At 41.6% G+C, this 18,743-nt stretch overlaps 1 protein-coding gene across 8 annotated transcripts in view; it reads right to left on the bottom strand.

Annotated features, from left to right (window-relative positions):
- Positions 1 to 18,743, bottom strand: part of rnf216 (ring finger protein 216) — a 214,653-nt gene that overhangs the window by 42,348 nt on the left and 153,562 nt on the right. The window lies entirely within an intron of this gene.

Here is an 18,743-nt window from a genome sequence, read left to right as displayed (position 1 = left end):
TTCCCTCTTCAGAAGTCAGTCCCTTGGCCTTGCTGATATTGAATGAGGCATTGTTGTTATGGCACCACTCAGCCAAATATTCAATCTCCCTCCTGTTCAGCACACAGCAGTACTGCCATCAGCAAACTTGAATATGGTATTGGAGCTGTGGTTAGCCACATAGTCATAGGTATAGAATAGAGCAGGGGACCAAGGATACAGCCCTGTAATGCACCTGTGCTGATGAAGATAATGAAAATATTGTTGCAAATCTGAACTGATTGGGGTCTGGAAGTGAGGAAATCCAGGAACCAATTGCACTAGGAGGCGTTGAGGCCAAGGTCTTGGAGATTTCAAAGTTCTGAGGGGATGATGGTATTGAATGCTGAACTGTAGTCAATAAAGGACATCCTAATGTGTGCATCTTTGCTGTCCATATGTTCTAGGATTGAGTGAAGAGTCAATGAGATAGCATCTGCTGTGGACTGTTGAAGCAGATCCGAATCATACATCAGGAGAGCTGATATGTTTCATGACCAGCCTCTCAAAATACTATCACTGTGGATGTAAATGCAACTGGATGATAGTCATAAAGAGGCAGGTCACCATGCTCTTTTGGGCACTGGTATAATTGAAGCCCACTTGAAGCAGAGGTATAGCACACACTGCCAATGCGAGAGGTTAAAAATCTCAGAGAACACATCAGCTGGTTGATCAGCATAGGTCTTTAGGACATGGCCAGGTACTCCGTCTGGTCCAGATGCTTTCCTTGGATTCATCCTCCTGAAAGCACCCATAAGTCAGCTTCAGATATGGGGGTTCACAATAGTTCCTCCATGTTCTGATAGTCAAAGTAAGCACAGAAGGCATTGGAATCAAAGCCCTGTCATCTCCCAAGTCGCCTGATTTAACTTTGTAGGAAGTGTTAGCAATCAAACTCTGACATAGCTGTTAAGCATCCCTCGTTGATACGAGTTTGGTCTGAAATAATCTACTTCGCCCATGAGATGACTCTCCAGAGATCATATCTGCACCTCTTGTAGCTTTCTTGGTCTCCACACTTGATTTAGCTCTCAGAAATTTTCAGATCTTGTGCTTTATCCAGGGTTTCTGATTGGGGAAGACTCTGAATGATTTAGTGGGGACACTCTCACCTACAGCTGTTTTAATGAAGTCTGTTACAACCATGGTGTATTCATTCAGAACTCTAGACAAGTGCTTGAACACAGCCCATCCACTAATTCAGAGCAATCCTGTAATCTGTCTTCTACCTCCCACAACCACCTCTTAGTTGTTCTAATTTCTGAAGCTTTGCTGTTTAGCCTCTGCCTGTATGCTGATAGGAGGAGGACAGCCAAGTGAATTGATTTACCAAAATGTGATCTGGGCAATGAACGGTAGGCATTCCTTATCTTAGTGTATCAGTAGCCTAGAATGTTGGAACCTTTGGTGCAACGGTTATAAGCTGGTGATAACTGGGCAAGGTTTTCTTCAAACAAGCCTGACTGAAGTCTCTGATTGTAAATTGAAATGCATCAGGGTAGGCTGCTTCTTGTCTGCAGCCGACACCATGCAGTATTGCGATTGCTTGATTATAGTTGGCCACTGGTGTATGTAAACCGTGGTCAATCACGGATGAGAACTCCTGAGGTAAACAGAACAGTGTGTACCTGACTGTGGTATTCCAAGTTGGGGGAAACATGTGTTCGTCAGAACTGTCATTTGGACACCAACGAGAACTGTCCATAAAACACACGCCTCTACCTTTAGTCTTACCCAAGTCTGAAGTTCAATCCATTCTGTAAATTGTATATCCTTCTGGTCTGACTGCTGTATCTGGCGTGTCCATAGATAACCAAGTTTCAATAGAGCAATCAACTGAGATGTTTCTCATCTGCCTCTGATACAGTAGGTATGGAGGTATTGAAGATTTTCTCCCCCCTCTGAAAGAAGTTCTGTGAGAAACCCTCAGGCCACTGTCTCCATCCTATCCCCAAACTTCATTAATCTACTTCCCTTTTTTCTTTTGTTGTCTGCCTCCATCTATCATCCTCCTACCATTGTCTCCCATCTCCACTATCACCCTTCTATGCCTGGTAAAACCTGTCCTTCATCTTTTACCTTTCTCAGTCCATCACTCCATCTCAAGGCTCCCATTGCCTGTTAATATGAGCCAGCTCCTCTCAACTCATTCCTGATGCTGGACTTGTCTGCATTTGGCTCATATCCCTCAAAACCTTGTACCAGTTCAAATGTCTTTACAAACATTGCAAAACCACCTCTACTTTTTCTACCAGCTCATTCTAAATATCTACTAACCTCTGTGTGAAAAACGTGCCGCTCTTACCCTCTAAATCTTTTTCCTCTCACCTTAAACCCGTGCTCTAATTTTAGAGCTCCCCACCCTAGGAGAATTACTGACAATCTATTCCTTTCATGATTTTATAAACTAATATCAGTAGGTTAATTGGTCACATGGGTGTAATTGGGCAGCACGAGCTCTTTGGGTCAGAAGGGCCTGCTACTGTGCTGTATCTCTAAAATAAACAAATATAAGGTCACTCCTCAGCATGTAACCCTAGAAAAACAGCCCCAGCCTATCTAATCGCAAACAAGAGAAAATCTGCAGACGGATATGAGCCAAATGCAGACAAGTGAGACGAGCTCATGTAATCACCTTAGCATAGATGAGTTGGCCTGAAGGCCCTGTTTCTGTGCTGTTTTGTAATAATTGAGATAATTAAAAGCTTTTGGAAAGTTAGTCTCAGTCTTGCTGAAGGGTCTCAGCCTGGAACGGCAACTGTACTTCTTTAACCCCCATATATGCTGCTTGAGTGGCTGAGTGCCTCCAGCATTTTGTGTGTGTTGCCCAGCCTATCTAGGTTCTCCTTTTAAACAAAGCCCTCCAGTCTAAACAACAGCCTTGTGAACATTTTCTGTTCAAACATATCCTTTCTAATACATGCCAATCAGAAATGCACACAATATTCTAAGTGTAGTCTCACCAATATTTCCTCTAATTTTAGTAGTCAGTATGCACAAAAATCTTGTGCTGTGCAAATTTTTTTCCTGTGACAGAAGTATGTGCGCACTGAATGCACACATGGCACAGTTTATCTAGGTTTACAAAATACTTGACATAAAACTGCACATTACAACAACAATATAACATACATATTTAAATCACTTAGTTATTTTCTCTCTCTCCTGTTTTTGGCATTTACTCATTCTTTGTAAACTCTATCTAGACTTACAGAACTTCCATCCAATTGATAGCTTTTGATTCTCATTAACACATCCAAACGACATTCACCTAAACAGTTTCTCAGTTTGTTTTTGAGTTGATTCATTAGGCTAAAACCTCACTCACAGTCCACACTAGACACAAGAAAGGTTGCCCCAATGTCCATCAACTGTGCAAGGTCGCAAAACTGTTCGTTTTGAAGTACAAATGCCACCATTTGAGCAAAGTTTGAAATCGGTTTGGATTTAATTTTTTCTTGCATTTTAAATTTGAAATCATTAATCTATTTCAGTATTTTCAGGTTTGATCGTTTTCGCTCTTGCTCATCTGCACTCAACTGTAACATGCGTAGCACTCCTGTAATGGGTAATGACGGGTTCAAGCGGACAGGGCCTGGGAAATGAATATTCAAGGATATACATCTTATCAAAAGGACAGACTGACGGGCAGAGGGGGTGGGGTGGCTCTGTTAGTGAGGAATGATATTCAGTCCCTTGCGAGGGGGGACACAGAATCAGGAGATGTAGAGTCAGTATGGATAGAACTGAGAAATTCTAAGGGTAAAAAGACCCTAATGGGTGTTACCTACAGGCCCCCAAACAGTAGTCTGGATGTAGGGTGTAAGTTGAATGAAGAGTTAAAATTGGCATGTCGCAAAGGTAATGATGCAGTTGTCACAGGGGATTTCAACATGCAGGTAGACTGGGAGAATCAGGATGGTACTAGACCCAAAGAAAGGGAGTTTGTGGAGTGCCCTCAGAGATGGATTCTTAGAGCAGCTTGTACTGGAGCCTACCAGGGAGAAGGCAATTCTAGATTTATTGTTGTGCAATGAACCGGATCTGATCAGGGACCTCGAGGTAAAGGAACCATTAGGAGGTAGTGACCATAATATGATATGTTTTAACCTACAATTTGAGAAGGAGAAGGGAAAAATCGGATGTGTCAGTATTACAGTTGAACAAAGGGAACTATGGAGCTATGAGGGAGGAGCTGGCCAAAGTTCAATGGAACAAAACCCTAGCAGGGAAGACAGTGGAACAACAATGGCAGGTATTTCTGGGAATAATGCAGAAGGTGCAGGATCAGTTCATTCCAAATAAGAAGAAAGATCCTAAGGGGAGTAAGGGGAGGCCGTGGCTGACGAGGGAAGTAAGGGACAGTGTAAAAATAAAAGAGAACAAGTATAACATAGTAAAGATGAGCGGGAAACCGGAGGACTGGGAAGCTTTTAAAGAGCAACATAAGATAACAAAAAAGGCAATACGCTGAGAAAAAATGAGGTACGAAGGTAAACTAGCCAAGAATATAGAGGAGGATAGTAAAAGCTTCTTTAGGTATGTGAATAGCAAAAAAATAGTTAAGACCAAAATTGGGCCATTGAAGACAGAAACGGTTGAACAAGGAAATGGCAGATGAGTTGAACAGGTACTTTGGATCTGTCTTCACTAGGGAAGACACAAATGATCTCCCAGATGTAATAGTGGCCAAAGGAACTAGGGTAATGGATGAACTGAAGGAAACTTATATTAGGCAAAAAATGGTGTTGGACAGACTGTTCGGTCTGAAGGCTGATAAGTCCCCGGGATCTGATGGTCTGCATCCCAGGGTACTTAAGGGGGTGGCTCTAGAAACCATGGATGCATTGGTAATCATTTTCCAATGTTCTATAGATTTAGGAACAGTTCCTGCCAATTGGAGGGTGGCTAATGTTGTCCCACTTTTCAAGAAAGGAGGGAGAGAGAAAACAGGGAATTATAGACCGGTTCGCCTGACGTCAGTGGTGGGAAAAATACTGGAGTCAATTATAAAAGAGGAAATTACGACACATTTGGATAGCAGTAGAAGGATCATCCGAGTCAGTATGGGTTTATGAAGGGAAAATCATGCTTGACTAATCTTCTGGAATTTTTTGAGGATGTATCTATGAAAATGGACAAGGGAGAGCCAGTGGATGTAGTGTACCTGGACTTCCAGAAAGCTTTTGATAAAGTCCCACATAAGAGATTAGTGGGCAAAATTAGGGTAGAGTACTGACATGGATTGAAAATTGGCTGGCTGACAGGAAACAAAGAGTAGCGATTAATGGGTCCCTTTCGGAATGGCAGGCTGTGACCAGTGGGGTACCACAGCTGTTTACAATATATATTAATGATTTAGATGAAGGGATTAAAAGTAACATTAGCAAATTTGCCGATGACACAAAGCTGGGTGGCAGTGTGAAATGTCAGGAGGATGTTATGAGAATGCAGGGTGACTTGGACAGGCTTGGTGAGTGGGCAGATGTATGGCGGATGCAGTTTAATGTGGATAAATGTGAGGTTATCCACTTTGGTGGCAGGAACAGGAAGGCAGATTTCTATCTAAATGGAGTCGTTAGGAAAAGGGGAAGTACAACAAGACCTAGATGTTCTTGTACATCAGTCAATGAAAGCAAGCATGCAGGTACAGCAGGCAGTGAAGAAAGCTAATGGCATGCTGGCCTTTATAACAAGAAGAATTGAGTATAGGAGTAAAGAGGTCCTTTTGCAGCTGTACGGGGCCCTGGTGAGACCCCACCTGGAGTATTGTGTGCAGTTTTGGTTCACAAGGTTAATTCCCGGAATGACGGGACTGTCATATGTTGAAAGATTGGAGCGACTAGGCTTGTATACACTGGAATTTAGAAGAATGAGAGGGGATCTGATTGAAACATATAAGATTATTAAGGAATTGGACACGCTGGAGGCAGGAAGCATGTTCCCGCTGATGGGTGAGTCCAGAACTAGAGGCCACAGTTTAAGAATAAGGGGTAGGCTATTTAAAACAGAGATGCAGAAAAACTTTTTCACCCAGAGAGTGGTGGATATGTGGAATGCTGTACCCCAGAAGGCAGTGGAGGCCAAGTCTCTGGATGCATTCAAGAGAGAGTTAGATAGAGCTCTTATAGATAGCGGAGTCAAGGGATATGGGGAGAGGGCAGGAACGGGGTACTGATTGTGTATGATCAGCCATGATCACAGTGAATGGTGGTGCTGGCTAGAAGGGCCAAATGACTTACTCCTGCACCTACTGTCTATTGATTATTGTCTGTTGCCTGAGCTTTTGTACACCATCCAGACGCAATTTACTTGCCAAATGACGCTTCAAAAAGTCATGTTTCCAAATATCATCCCACTTCTTTCCACTAGCAAATTCTCCAGCAATTTTCGCATCATGACAATACAAACAGATAACTCCAGTTTCCAAATCATACATAAATATTTCTTGTAGCTGAACGTTCATGACTTCATGAGCTTTCGGTGCAGCAGTTTCTACTATTTTGTTAAGCCAGTCAACTTCAAACAAATTTGCAGTTTTTTTGCGCTTCACACCCTTCGCTTCTTTCGAATTCGACATAGTGAATCAATATTTTTTTCAATAAAAACTTAGTAAGCTATCTACAGGACTTGAAACAGATCTGTAAACTTTACGATATGAACGCTGCCGCCATGATGCATCTGTACAAACTGGAACAGGAAAGGTGAGGTGACGTAAATTAGTGACGTGCATTGTGGTATTTGAAAAACCCACTAACTAGTTAACAGAAACATTTAGCTAAAAGATTATTTTCAATAAGTATAATTATTAATTAGTACATTATTTTAGGTAACTAACCTTTTGTGCGCATATTAATTTCCTTTGTGCGCTGGTTCAAAAACATGTGCGCACACAGCTTAGAGGGAACATAGGGTCTCACCAATATCTTGTACAGCTGTAACATCTTGTATTCAATTACCCAGACCAATGAAGGCAAATGCTTAATGTGGCTTCTTAACGATCCTGTCTAATTGCATTACAACTTTCAGAGAATGACATAGTTGTACCTCTAGATCCCTGCTCTTCAGCATTTCTCACACTTCTACCAATCACTCTGCCAGTTCTGTCCAGGTTAAACTTCCCAAAATGCATCACTTGGAATTTATTCAAACAAATGCTATCTACTTTTCCTTTGTCCACTTAACCAGTTGATCAAGGTCCTATCACAACCTGAGACAACCTTCTTTGTTGTCCACTATACCACCAATTTTAGTGTTAGCTACAAACTTAACAATCATGCCAGTACATTTTCATCCAAATCATTAATAGGTATGACCAACAGGGGACGCAGCACAGATCCCATGGCATACTAATAATCAAAAGCCTCCAAGTGAAAATCAACCCACTATTACTATCTTCAGACTCCTACTACTGAGTCAATTTTGCATCCAAATAACCAGCTCACCCTGGACGCATGCAATCGAACCATCCAGATCAGCTCATCATTCAGGACCTTGTTAAAGGCCTTATCAAAGTGCATGCAGACAACATCTACTGTCCTGTTCACAGTACCATAGTGGTTAGCTTATGCTTTACAGTGTCAGGGATTACTGATCAGGGTTCAATTCCCAGCCACTGTCCGTAAGGAGTTTGCATATTCTACCCACGACTGTGTGCTTCTCCTCTGGGTACTTTGATTTCCTGCCACATTCCAAAGGTGCATGGCTAGGTTAGGAGTAGTGAGCTGTGGGCAGGCTGGAAGTATAGCAACACTTCCAGGTTGCCCTCAGCACAATCCTTGGACAATGCTGTTCATTGACACAAACAATGCATTTCACTTTGCTTTGTTGTAAATGCGACAAATGAAGCTATTCTTTTTTTTCTTTCAAACATCGTGCACTTCTTCAAAATATCTCACTCAAATCTGTGAGGTATAATTTCTCACGCACAGAGCCAAGCTACCTCTAAATAGGCCTTGCCTTTCCAAATTCAGACAGATCCCATCTCTCAGAATACCCTCCAGTAATTTTCCCATCAATGCTATCAGGTTCATCAGCCTGCAGTTCCTGGTCTGTCCTTGCAGGTCCCAGGGATTTACCTACCCTTATGCACTTTATGACTGCAATAGCTCTTTTGTAATGTTCAGTAAATACAAGTGAGGAGTAATCTAAGACTGTCCATTTCCCATGACCAGTGATCCTTAGCTCTTTCCCTAGTTACTCTTCTGCTATTATTGTTTATAGAATCTTCTCGGATGCTCCTTTATCTTATCTGCAAAGAATATCCCAAGTCTCCATTTTACCTTGCTGATTTCCTTCTTTGGTACACCCCTACATAACTAATTTCCCTTATGTGATTTACTCAATCTCAGTTGCTAATATCTGATATATGCCATACTTTTCCCTGACTCGACCTTCCATATCCTTGATCAACCATTCTTCCAACATTCTGTCAGCCTTAAGCTTCACTCCAACAGGAATGTGTGTATTTGCTCCACTATTTCTGGGTTGTCACATTTCTTATCCAACTTTTAGTTCTGAACGAACAATTATTTCCCCAATTAAATCCCAACACCATCATCCTTGGTGCTCCCAACTCTCATATTTTCCACTCCTCCAGAAATTCCAGTTTTCTAACAATCCTTGGGGATAGTCCAATCGCTGAATGTTTGTAATAAAACAATTAATGGGTTCAAAATTAAGCTTCAGGCTACATATCCGCTTGAAAACTGCCCGTTTCTGGCTTGGACTCAATCCACTGACAGCTGCATTAACCATCTCCTGCAGACCCACAGAACTGCAGGACTGTTGTTAAAAATAACATCTGGTACACAAATATCTTTCAGATAGAGAAAGTCATTTCTCCACTACTTCCATTTCTACACATGATCCTAGGCCAATCTGGTTGACTCAATCGCTCCTCAGTTCAGGTGAAATACAAACAAAAGTCAGAAACGATTATGTATTTTTTAAATTACCTTCTGATTTGACTAATCCAATGCTCTTCTAGCTGATCTAATTTTCATTCTCCATGAATGACTTCATCCAAACTTCTGTGGAAATTTACACCCAATGTATTCATTCATCACCCCAATGCTTGCTGATACATTTTACACTTCATACGGTAGCATAGTGGTTAGTGGAATGTTATTACAGTGCCAGCAACACGGGATCAATTCACTGCTGAATGCAATGAGTCTGTATGTTCTCCCTGTGACCACATGGGTTCCCTCCAGGTGCTTGAGTTCCAAAAGCATAGAAACATAAAAAACCTACAGCACAATACAGGTCCTTCGGCCCAAGAAGCTGTGCTGAACATGTACTTACTTTAGAAATTACCTAGGGTTACCCATAGCCCTCTATTTTTCTAAGCTCCATGTACCTATCCAGGAGCCTCTTAAAAGACCCTATGGTATCCGCCTCTACCACAGTCACCGGCAGCCCATTCCATGCACTCACCACTCTCTGTGTAAAAACTTATCGAACATCTCCTCTAACTACTTCCAAGCACCTTACAACTGTGCCCTCTCATGTTAGCAATTTCAGCCCTGGGAAAAAGCCTCTGACTATCCACATGATCAATGCCTCTCATCATCTTATACATCTCTATCATGTCACCTCTCATCCTCCATTGCTCCAAGGAGAATAGGCCAAGTTCACTCAACCTATTCTCGTAAGGCACGCTCCCCAATTCAGGCAACATCCTTGTAAATCTCCTCTGCACCCTTTCTATAGTTTACACATCCTTCCTGTAGTGAGGCAACCAGAACCGAGCACAGAACTCCAAATGGGGTCTGACCAGGGCTTATACAACCGCAAAATTACTTCTCGGCTCCTAAACTCAATCCCGGGATTAACGAAGACCAATGCACCGTATGCCTTAATAACCACAGAGTCATCCTGTGCAGCAGCTTTGAGTGTCCTATGGACTATGATTCCAAAATCCGTCTGATCCTCCACACTACCAAGATTCTTACCATTAATGCTATATTCTGCCATCATTTTTGACCTACCAAAATGGACCACCTCACACTTAACTGGGTTGGACTCCATCTGCCACTTCTCAGCCTAGTTTTACATTCTATCGATGTCCCACTGTAACCTCTGACAGCCCTCCACACTATCCACAACACCAACCTTTGTGTCATCAGCAAACTTACTAACCCATCCCTCCACTTCCTCATCCAGGTCATTCATAAAAATCACGAAGAGACGGGTCCCAGAACAGATCCCTGAGGCATACCACTGGTCACCAATCTCCATGCAGAATATAACCCAATTGCAACCACTCTTTGTCTTCTGTGGGGAAGCCAATTCTGGACCACAAAGCAAGGTCCCCTTGGATCCCATGCCTCCTTACTTTCTCAATAAGCCTTGTAAGGGGTACCTTATCAAATGCCCTGCTGAAATCCATATACACTACATCTACTACTCTACCTTCATCAATGTGTTTAGTCACATCCTCAAAAAATTCTATCAGGCTCGTAAGGCACAACCTGCCTTTGACAAAGCCATGTTGACTATGCCTAATCATATTATGCCTCTCCAAATGTTCATAAATCCTGCCTCTCAGGACCTTCATCAACTTAGCAACCACTGAAGTAAGACTCACTGGTCTATAATTTCCTGGGCTATCTCTAATCCCTTTCTTGAATAAGGGAACAACATCTGCAACCCTCCAGTCCTCTGGAACCTCTTCTGTCCCCATCAATAATGCAAAGACCATTGCCAGAGCTCTGCATTCTCCTCCCTCACCTCCCACAGTAGCCTAGGGTATATCTTGTTCGGTCCCGGTGAATTATCCAAGTTGATGCCTTCCAAAATCTCTAGCACATCCTCGTTCTTAATGTCTATATGCTTAAGCTTTTCAGTCTGCAGTAAGTCATCCCTCTAATCGCCATGGCCCTTTTCCATAGTGAATTCTGAAGCCACGTATTCATTAAGTACCTCTGCTATCTCCTCCGATTCAATATACACTTTCCACTGTCACACTTGATTGGTCCTATTCTCTCACATCTTATCCCCTTACTCTTCACATACTTGTAGAATACCTTGGTGCTTTCCTTAATCCTGCTCACTAAGGCCTTCTCATGACCCCTCTGGTTCTCCTAATTTCATTCTTAAGCTCCTTCCTGCTAGCCTTATAACTTTCTAGATCTCTATCATTACCTAGTTTTTTCAAACCTTTCGTAAACTTTTCTTTCCTTCTTGACTGCACTTTCAACAGCCTTTGTACACCATGGTTCCTGCACCCTACCATCTTTTCCCTGTCACATTGGAACATACCTATGCAGAACACCACACAAATATCCCCTGAACATCTGCCACATTTCTGCTGTACATTTCCCTGAAAACATCTGTTCTCAGTTTATGCTTCCAAGTTCCTGGCTGATAGCTTTATATTTCTCCTTACTCCAATTAAACACTTTCCTGACTTGTCTGCTGCTATCCCTCTCCAACGCTATGGTAAAGGAGATAGAATTGTGATCACCATCTCCAAAATGCTCTCCCTCACTGAGAGATCTGACACCTGACCAGGTTCATTTCCCAATACCAAATCAAGTACAGCCTCTCTTCTTGTTGGCTTATCTACATACTGTGTCAGGAAACCTTCCTGAACACACCTAACAAACTCCACCCCATCTAAACCCCTTGCTCTAGGGAGATGCCAATCAATATTGGGGAAATAAAAATCTTCCACCACGACAACCCTGTTATTATTGTATCTTTCCAGAATTTGTCTCCCTATCAGCTCCTCGATGTCTCTGTTACTATTGGGTGGTCTATAAAAAACACCCAGTAGAGTTATTGACCCCTTCCTGTTCCTAACTTCTACCCACGGAGACTTAGTAGACAATCCCTCCATGACTTCCTCTTTTTCTGCAGCCATAACACTATCTCTGATCAGCAGTGCTATGCCCCAAACTCTTTTGTCTCCCTCCCTGTCCTTCCTGAAATGTGTGGGTTAAGTAGGTTACTTGGTAAAATGGACATTAGAGGGTTTTGCAGGCTTGTTGGTTCACAAGGTCCTGCTATCATGCTGTATCTGAATATATATAAAAAAATCTCTAAAATCTCCCCCTTTCCTGCAATTATAAAGAGAACTCTTCATCTCTCTTATTGTGGGCTCTTCTTCACCCTCCACTTCCACCACCTCAGTATTGGTGTCCTCGACTTGAACAATCTCTGTCCTAAGCTTAGGAAATCTTGTAAATTTTGCTTGCTTAAGGAGTTCCTTGAAAACTACCAAGTTGACCAAACATGGTCACCCATTCTCTGTCCACCTTTGCTTTGATTTGGATTTTTAATTTGTGTTACTTCTGTGGATAACCTTGGACTGCGTTAGTATGTTAAAAAGAGCTATACAAATTCAAACTGTTACGAGTGACAAGCTGCACAAATGTATGTGAATGCTCAGACTGTGCTGTTGCAACCTAAATAGTAAATTGTGTAGAGAATAATTCAGACAGCAAGAATCCATTGTATATAAAAAGCATCTCATCCTTCCTATTGATCACAACACTGTGCTTAAAACTCTTCCACTCCCTTATCAAAAGCTGATGAAGGCAGAATTCTTGATGCAAGCATTACTGACTTCAGACTTTGATGTAGTTAATTTTGACTGACACCCCGGTGTCCCTTAGGTTGAAGCAAATTATCCAAAGACATCATTTTGCAGAACATCACAATTATGGCCAAAATCATCATCTTTTGGGCAATATGTTTTAAAACAAAGACAGATTTCAGGTAATTATCAAATTTATTGATTAGTCTTTGCACAAACTGGTTGCTGCATTTTCTATATAACATCAAATATTTCATAACAATTATGGATTTAAAGTGTGGTACTATAGGTGTGAATGTTGGAAACAAATTCAAATTTTCCAGTGCTTTACCTACTCTAGGTCTGTATTTGTGAGACTGACACAGCTGAATAGTGAATACTGCTTTAATGAGGATAAATAGAACAGTGAATCAGAAATAGGTTTACTATCACTGGTAGAAGTCACAAAATTTGTTTTGTGGCAGTGTACATTGCAATACATAATAAACTATAAATTACATTAAGTATATATTAATAAAATTAAATTAACCAAGTGGTGCAAAAAGAAAGGAGAAAAAGGAGGTAGTGCTGATGGGCTCATTCTGCATTTATAAATCTGATGGCGGAGGAGAAGCTGTTCCTGAAATGTTGAGCATCTCTCTTCAGGATCCTGTACCTCCTCCTTGATGCTAGCAATGAGAAGAGGCCATGTCCTGGGTAAGGGGGTTCCTTAACAGTGGATGCTGCCTTTTTGAGGCATTGCCTTTCGAAGGCATCTTCAATGCTGGACAGGCTAGTATCCATAATGGAACTGGCTGAGTTTATAACTTCCTGCAGCTTTTTCTGATCTTGCGCAACGGCCCCTTCATACCAGACAGTGAGGCAACCAGTCAGAATGCTCTCCACGATACATGTCTAGAAATTTGCGAGTGTCTTTGGGTGACATACCAACTCTCTTCAAATTCCTAATGAAATATAGCCACTGTCATGTCCTCTTTGTAGCTGCAGCAATATGTTGGGCCCAAGACAGAAATTTAGAGATGCTGACACTCAGGAACTTGAAACTGCTCAACGTTTTCTCTTCTGATTCCTCAATGTGGACTGGTGTGTGTTCCTTTGACTTCCCTTTCCTGAAGTCCACAATTAATTCCTTAGTTTTATTAACGATGAGTGCAAGATTATTGCAGTGACACCACTCAACCAATTGGTCTAACTCAGTTCTGTACCTCTCCTTGCCACCATCCAAAATTCTGCCAACAATAGTAGCATCATTGGCAAATTTACTGATGGTGTAAGATCTGTGCCTAGCCATACAATCATGGGTGTCGAGAGAGTAGAACTGTGGACTAAGCACGCACCCAGGAGGTACATCAGTGTCAACAAGGTGGAGATATTATTCCACACGGACTGTGGACTCCTGATGAGGAAGTCAAGGATCCCGTTACACAGGGAGGTACAGAGGCCCAGGTTTTGGAGCTTCTTAATTAGAACGGAGAGTATGATTGTGTTGAACACTGAGCTGTAATCAATAAACAGCAGCCTGACATAGGTATTGCTTTTGTCCAAGTGATCCAAGGCCAAGTCAAGAGGCAGTGAGATTTCATCTGGTCTCGACCTATTGGCAAGGCAAATTGCAGTGGGTCCAGCTCCTTGCTTAGGCAGGGGTTGATTCTAGCCATAATCAACCTTTCAAAGCATTTCATAACAGTACATATGAGTGCCACTGGGTGATAGTCATTGAGGCAGCTCACCCTGCTCTTCTTGGGCACTGGTATGATTGCTAGCCTTTTGAAGCTGGTGGGAACCTCTGACTGCAGCAGTGAGAGGTTGAAGGTGTCTTGGAAGACTCCTGCCAGTTGGTTGGCACAGGTTTTCAGAGCCCCATCAGGTACACTACCAGGGCCTGATACCTTGCAAGGATTCACCCTTTTTTAAGATTTTCTGATGTCAGCCTCTGTGACAAATCACAGAGTCACCAGATGCTGCACAGGTGTAGTTTTATTCTCTCTTTCAAAATGTGCATAAAAGACAATGAGCTCATCTGGGAGTGAAGCATCACAACAATTCATGATGTTAGGTTTTGCTTTATACGAGTGCCTGCAAACCCGGCCAGAGGTGACATGCTTCCAATTCAGTCTCTAACTTCAATTGGAATTGTTTTTTCTTCTTAAAATAACCTCCCCTAGGTTTTACCTGGTTTCTGGCATAGTTCTTGATCACTAATCTTAAATGCCACTGATCCTAAATGCGTCAGCATGGTGTATTCATTCAGACTGGAAGATGAATCTCTCCAATATTGCTCAGCCGAGCCACTCAAAGCAGTCTTGAAAGCACTCCTCTACTTCCCTTGACTTTACCTTCTTAGTGCTCACCACTGGTGCTGTAGTCTTTACGTCTCTCTTTATATACTGGGAGTAGAAGTACGATCAGGTAATTGGACTTTCCAAATTGCAGGCATAGGATCATACGTTAAGCATACTTGATAGGTTCTAACAGTGGTCAAGTGTATTGGCTCCTCTGGTTCACAGTGCCTGCCTGACATTGGCCCGAGGTGGAATGTGCACTGCTACCAGGATGATGGGACAAAACTCCCTCAGCAGATAAAGTGGACAACAGATGACTGCTAGATGTCAAGGACAGGTGAGTAGGACTGAAAGAACCACATCTGTGTACTCTGATGAATTAACCATAGAGCATACTTCACATGCCCTGCTTTTAAAAGACCCAGCTCTCTTGTCTTTGCATGGAATTCTGAAGCCATTGAGCTGCAGTGTTGCATCCAAAATAGCAGGAAAAAGCCATGTTTCCCTCAAGCAAAGTACACAGCAGTCCCTGATGTACCTCTGATACTGCAATCTTGCTCCAAGGTCTTCAAATTGTCCAGAAACTGTACATTCACCAGAAGGATTGTCGGGAGTTGGGATCCAAAGCCTCTGTGTTTCAATTGTATCTGAAGACCAACATGCCATCTCAACTTGTTTTCTTAAAGGGGAACTGCAACCTGAGTTTGCTGTCTGAGGTTTGTCGATTATGAGTATCGATAGATATTTTAAAGATCATAAAAAGATGCTGCCTACTGAAGTACCCATGGCTGCAAATGTACATTTCACCTGTAAATGGGAATATTTGGTGATTTCCCTCAGAGCTGCATGTAAACAATCACCCCTTAACGGTGCTTACCTTATAATGAAAAGATTCAAAACATTAAAGGTTTATGATTACATGAATCTTTTCTTTTTCCTGTCAGGTATGATCCATTAGAAAACACCAAGCAGAAATGTCCTAATTCAAATGTTGTAAGAGGAGCAATATAGCATTCATAACAAATCTGTGTTTTTTATATCATGGCAAGCAAACAAACCATGATATTAACCAAGGAACCAATTAAAAGCCTAATATCCATGCTGACAATCTCAATCTTGTGTTAATTATTCTCGTTACAATGCTGCACATCATCTCCAATAAGCTTCTTGCTGGAGTGGACGAGCCATTTATATCCACAAGACCCTGGGAAACATGGGTCTCTTTTCAATAACCATGGCACAATATTTCAATGATCTATGAGGCAGCAGGGATCCCTGCTCTTCTGTATGCATTTCAGATACGTACTCCCCATGGTATGGAGTAATAGCATTTCTGTAAAATTTTCCAGATCCACTGATGGGATAAATGATCTGATGTCCACAATCTCTCCATGGTCAACCTCTCAGCACTAGAATCAAGTGAGTATAATTAGGGTATCAATGTAGAGGCCATATAATTTGCCTACTTCATTATCAGATTTATTAGCACCAACATAAGTCATGAAATCTGCTTGATACCAGACTCGAAGTGGACAACTTAGCCCAAGTTTTGTCACTACCAGTGATGACAAGATGAACAGGGGAAAAGATTTCAAGGGTGCCGAAGTCTGGTTGGTCATCAAGCTTAGCAAAATGTTTGCAGATGTTTTGGCTCCAATCAAAAAGCCATCAGTGTGCTTCAAGGATGTTCTCACAGTGAACTTGAGAAAATCCCTACTCAGCTGCAGGAATCCCTGGCCTATGACCATCATAATAGTGAAGAATTATTTGAGATAGCATTTGTCAGGAGGACCTTGGGATAGGGCAGTCCAGCAGGCAAATAGCTTAGGAGGTGATGCACCAGGATTCTAAGTCTAACATTTAGAAGATTGAGGGGGGGGGGGAATCTTATTAAAATATATAAAATTCTAAAGGGATTGGACAGGCTAGATGCAGGAAGATTGCTTCCAATGTTGGGGAAGTTCAGAACGGGGGGGGGGGGGGGGGGAGTCACAGTTTAAGGAAAAAGGGGAAGCCTTTTAGGACCGAGATGAGGAAAAAGTTCTTCACACAGAGAGTGGTGAATCTGTGGAATTCTCTGTCACAGGAAACAGTTGAGGCCGGTTCACTGGCTATATTTAAGAGGAAGTTAGATATGGCCCTTGAGGCTAAAGGGATCAGGGGTATGGAGAGAAAGGAGGTACAGGGTTCTGAGTTGGATGATCAGCCATGATCATACTGAATGGCAGTGCAGGCTTGAAGGGCCGAATGGCCTACTCCTGCACCTATTTTCGATGTTTCTAAGTTTCTATTGGCCTTATCAGCCACAAGGCAACAAGTCATCCTTCAGCTCACGGGATTGCTAAAGAATAAAATAAATTTCAATGAACCTGGATTCTGAGGAAGGATTAGAAAATAATCCTTTCATGACTCTGCCTGGAATATGCTAGCATCGATAATGATCTGATTATGATTTCTCAAAGTTGAGCAAGTTATCACTTTGACAAATTGTCAAAATTTAGTTGTTCACAGGTACTTCTGTTTTCATCAATGTTTTCAGGTGAGGAAGGGAAGCAGACAGACAAAATATTACAGAGGTAGAAAACTGATTGCATTCTAGGATAGAATTGACAGATGCATTCTTTTATCCAAAACAAAATGGCTTGAGATATACAAGTGTCAATGTTCTTAAGCGATTCTCAGGATGCTGATATCAATAACAACGCCAGCATTTCTCATTAAATGTTAAATGCTCTTGAAATGAGAGGCAGTTAACAGTTAACCATTTTGAATGTACAGAAGCCAGAAAAGGACAGACTTCCTTTTCTGAAGGACATTATTGAATTTGGTTAAAACACTTGTAACTTGTGTTTCCTTATTTTTTTAAGAAAACCTTGTTAATTTGCTCAGCTACATTGGTGGAATTCAAACTTATGGTTTTGCATCATTGGTTCAGAACTCATGCTGTTTTGACTATTAACTTAACCATTATGCTACTGCAGAGCCATATGGAGCATTAGTTTCCAACTCGGTATTTGGCCTGTGGTGTGCAAGCTGTTCCTCCATGGAATATTCATTTGGGATATTACAATGACTTAACAAATCTTACTCAGTTTTAAGTGTTTCCAAGTCAGTAAAGTACTGAATGAAGTCTGGTCGTCAATACACTGAAGGGAACACAGGATTTGCACTCAGCAATTTCTGACAAACAGAAAATTAAAAGACCTGGTAATGCACTTTTAGTGACTGTGATTACAGAATAATGGTTCTTAAAACAAATTCACTTCTTGTTCTTTAAACTAATTCACTGTTTAAAGTGAATGTTGTTTCACATTCACCAGATGATGCATTATCAAAGGTCGTATCACAAAGGCATCTCTGATACCACAACACTTCCTCAGTATTATACAATACAGCTTCAGGTTGCCTTTTTGACAAAGGCTTTGAATGAAACTGTAGAGAAGGAACTAAACTTAATATTTAGTGTACCAGTTGAGCAAGCTACTTTCTTCCTGAAGAAAGTCAAGTTTACTAAGCTCTGGAGCTGTGTTCATGCAGTCACGTTGATCATTCATGCTCTTGGTTTGTATTGTTTAAGTGGTGGAAAGGATTTGGGATGCCAGGAGGCAGGTCATTTGCCCCAGGATTCTCAATCTCTGATCAGCTTTTTTATACAGTATTTATTTGGCTGGTCCAAGCGATTTCTGGTCAACAACAGCCTCCCAAGAATATGAATAGCTGACACCTCAGTAATGGTAAACTTATTTAACGTCAAGAGTATGTGGTTACAAAAGAAAATAGGAATGGCTATTTGCCTAGCTGATCTGACTCAGTCCTCAAATCTTTTGAGCCAGTTCTACATAGTCTTCAATTATCCAACCTTTCAAAATATTGCCTTCCTCCCCAAATGTCTCTAA

Source organism: Hypanus sabinus, chromosome 9 (assembly GCF_030144855.1).
Source record: "Hypanus sabinus isolate sHypSab1 chromosome 9, sHypSab1.hap1, whole genome shotgun sequence".
Taxonomy (NCBI): Eukaryota; Metazoa; Chordata; class Chondrichthyes; order Myliobatiformes; family Dasyatidae; genus Hypanus; species Hypanus sabinus.
This window is presented reverse-complemented; position numbering and strand designations above follow the sequence as displayed.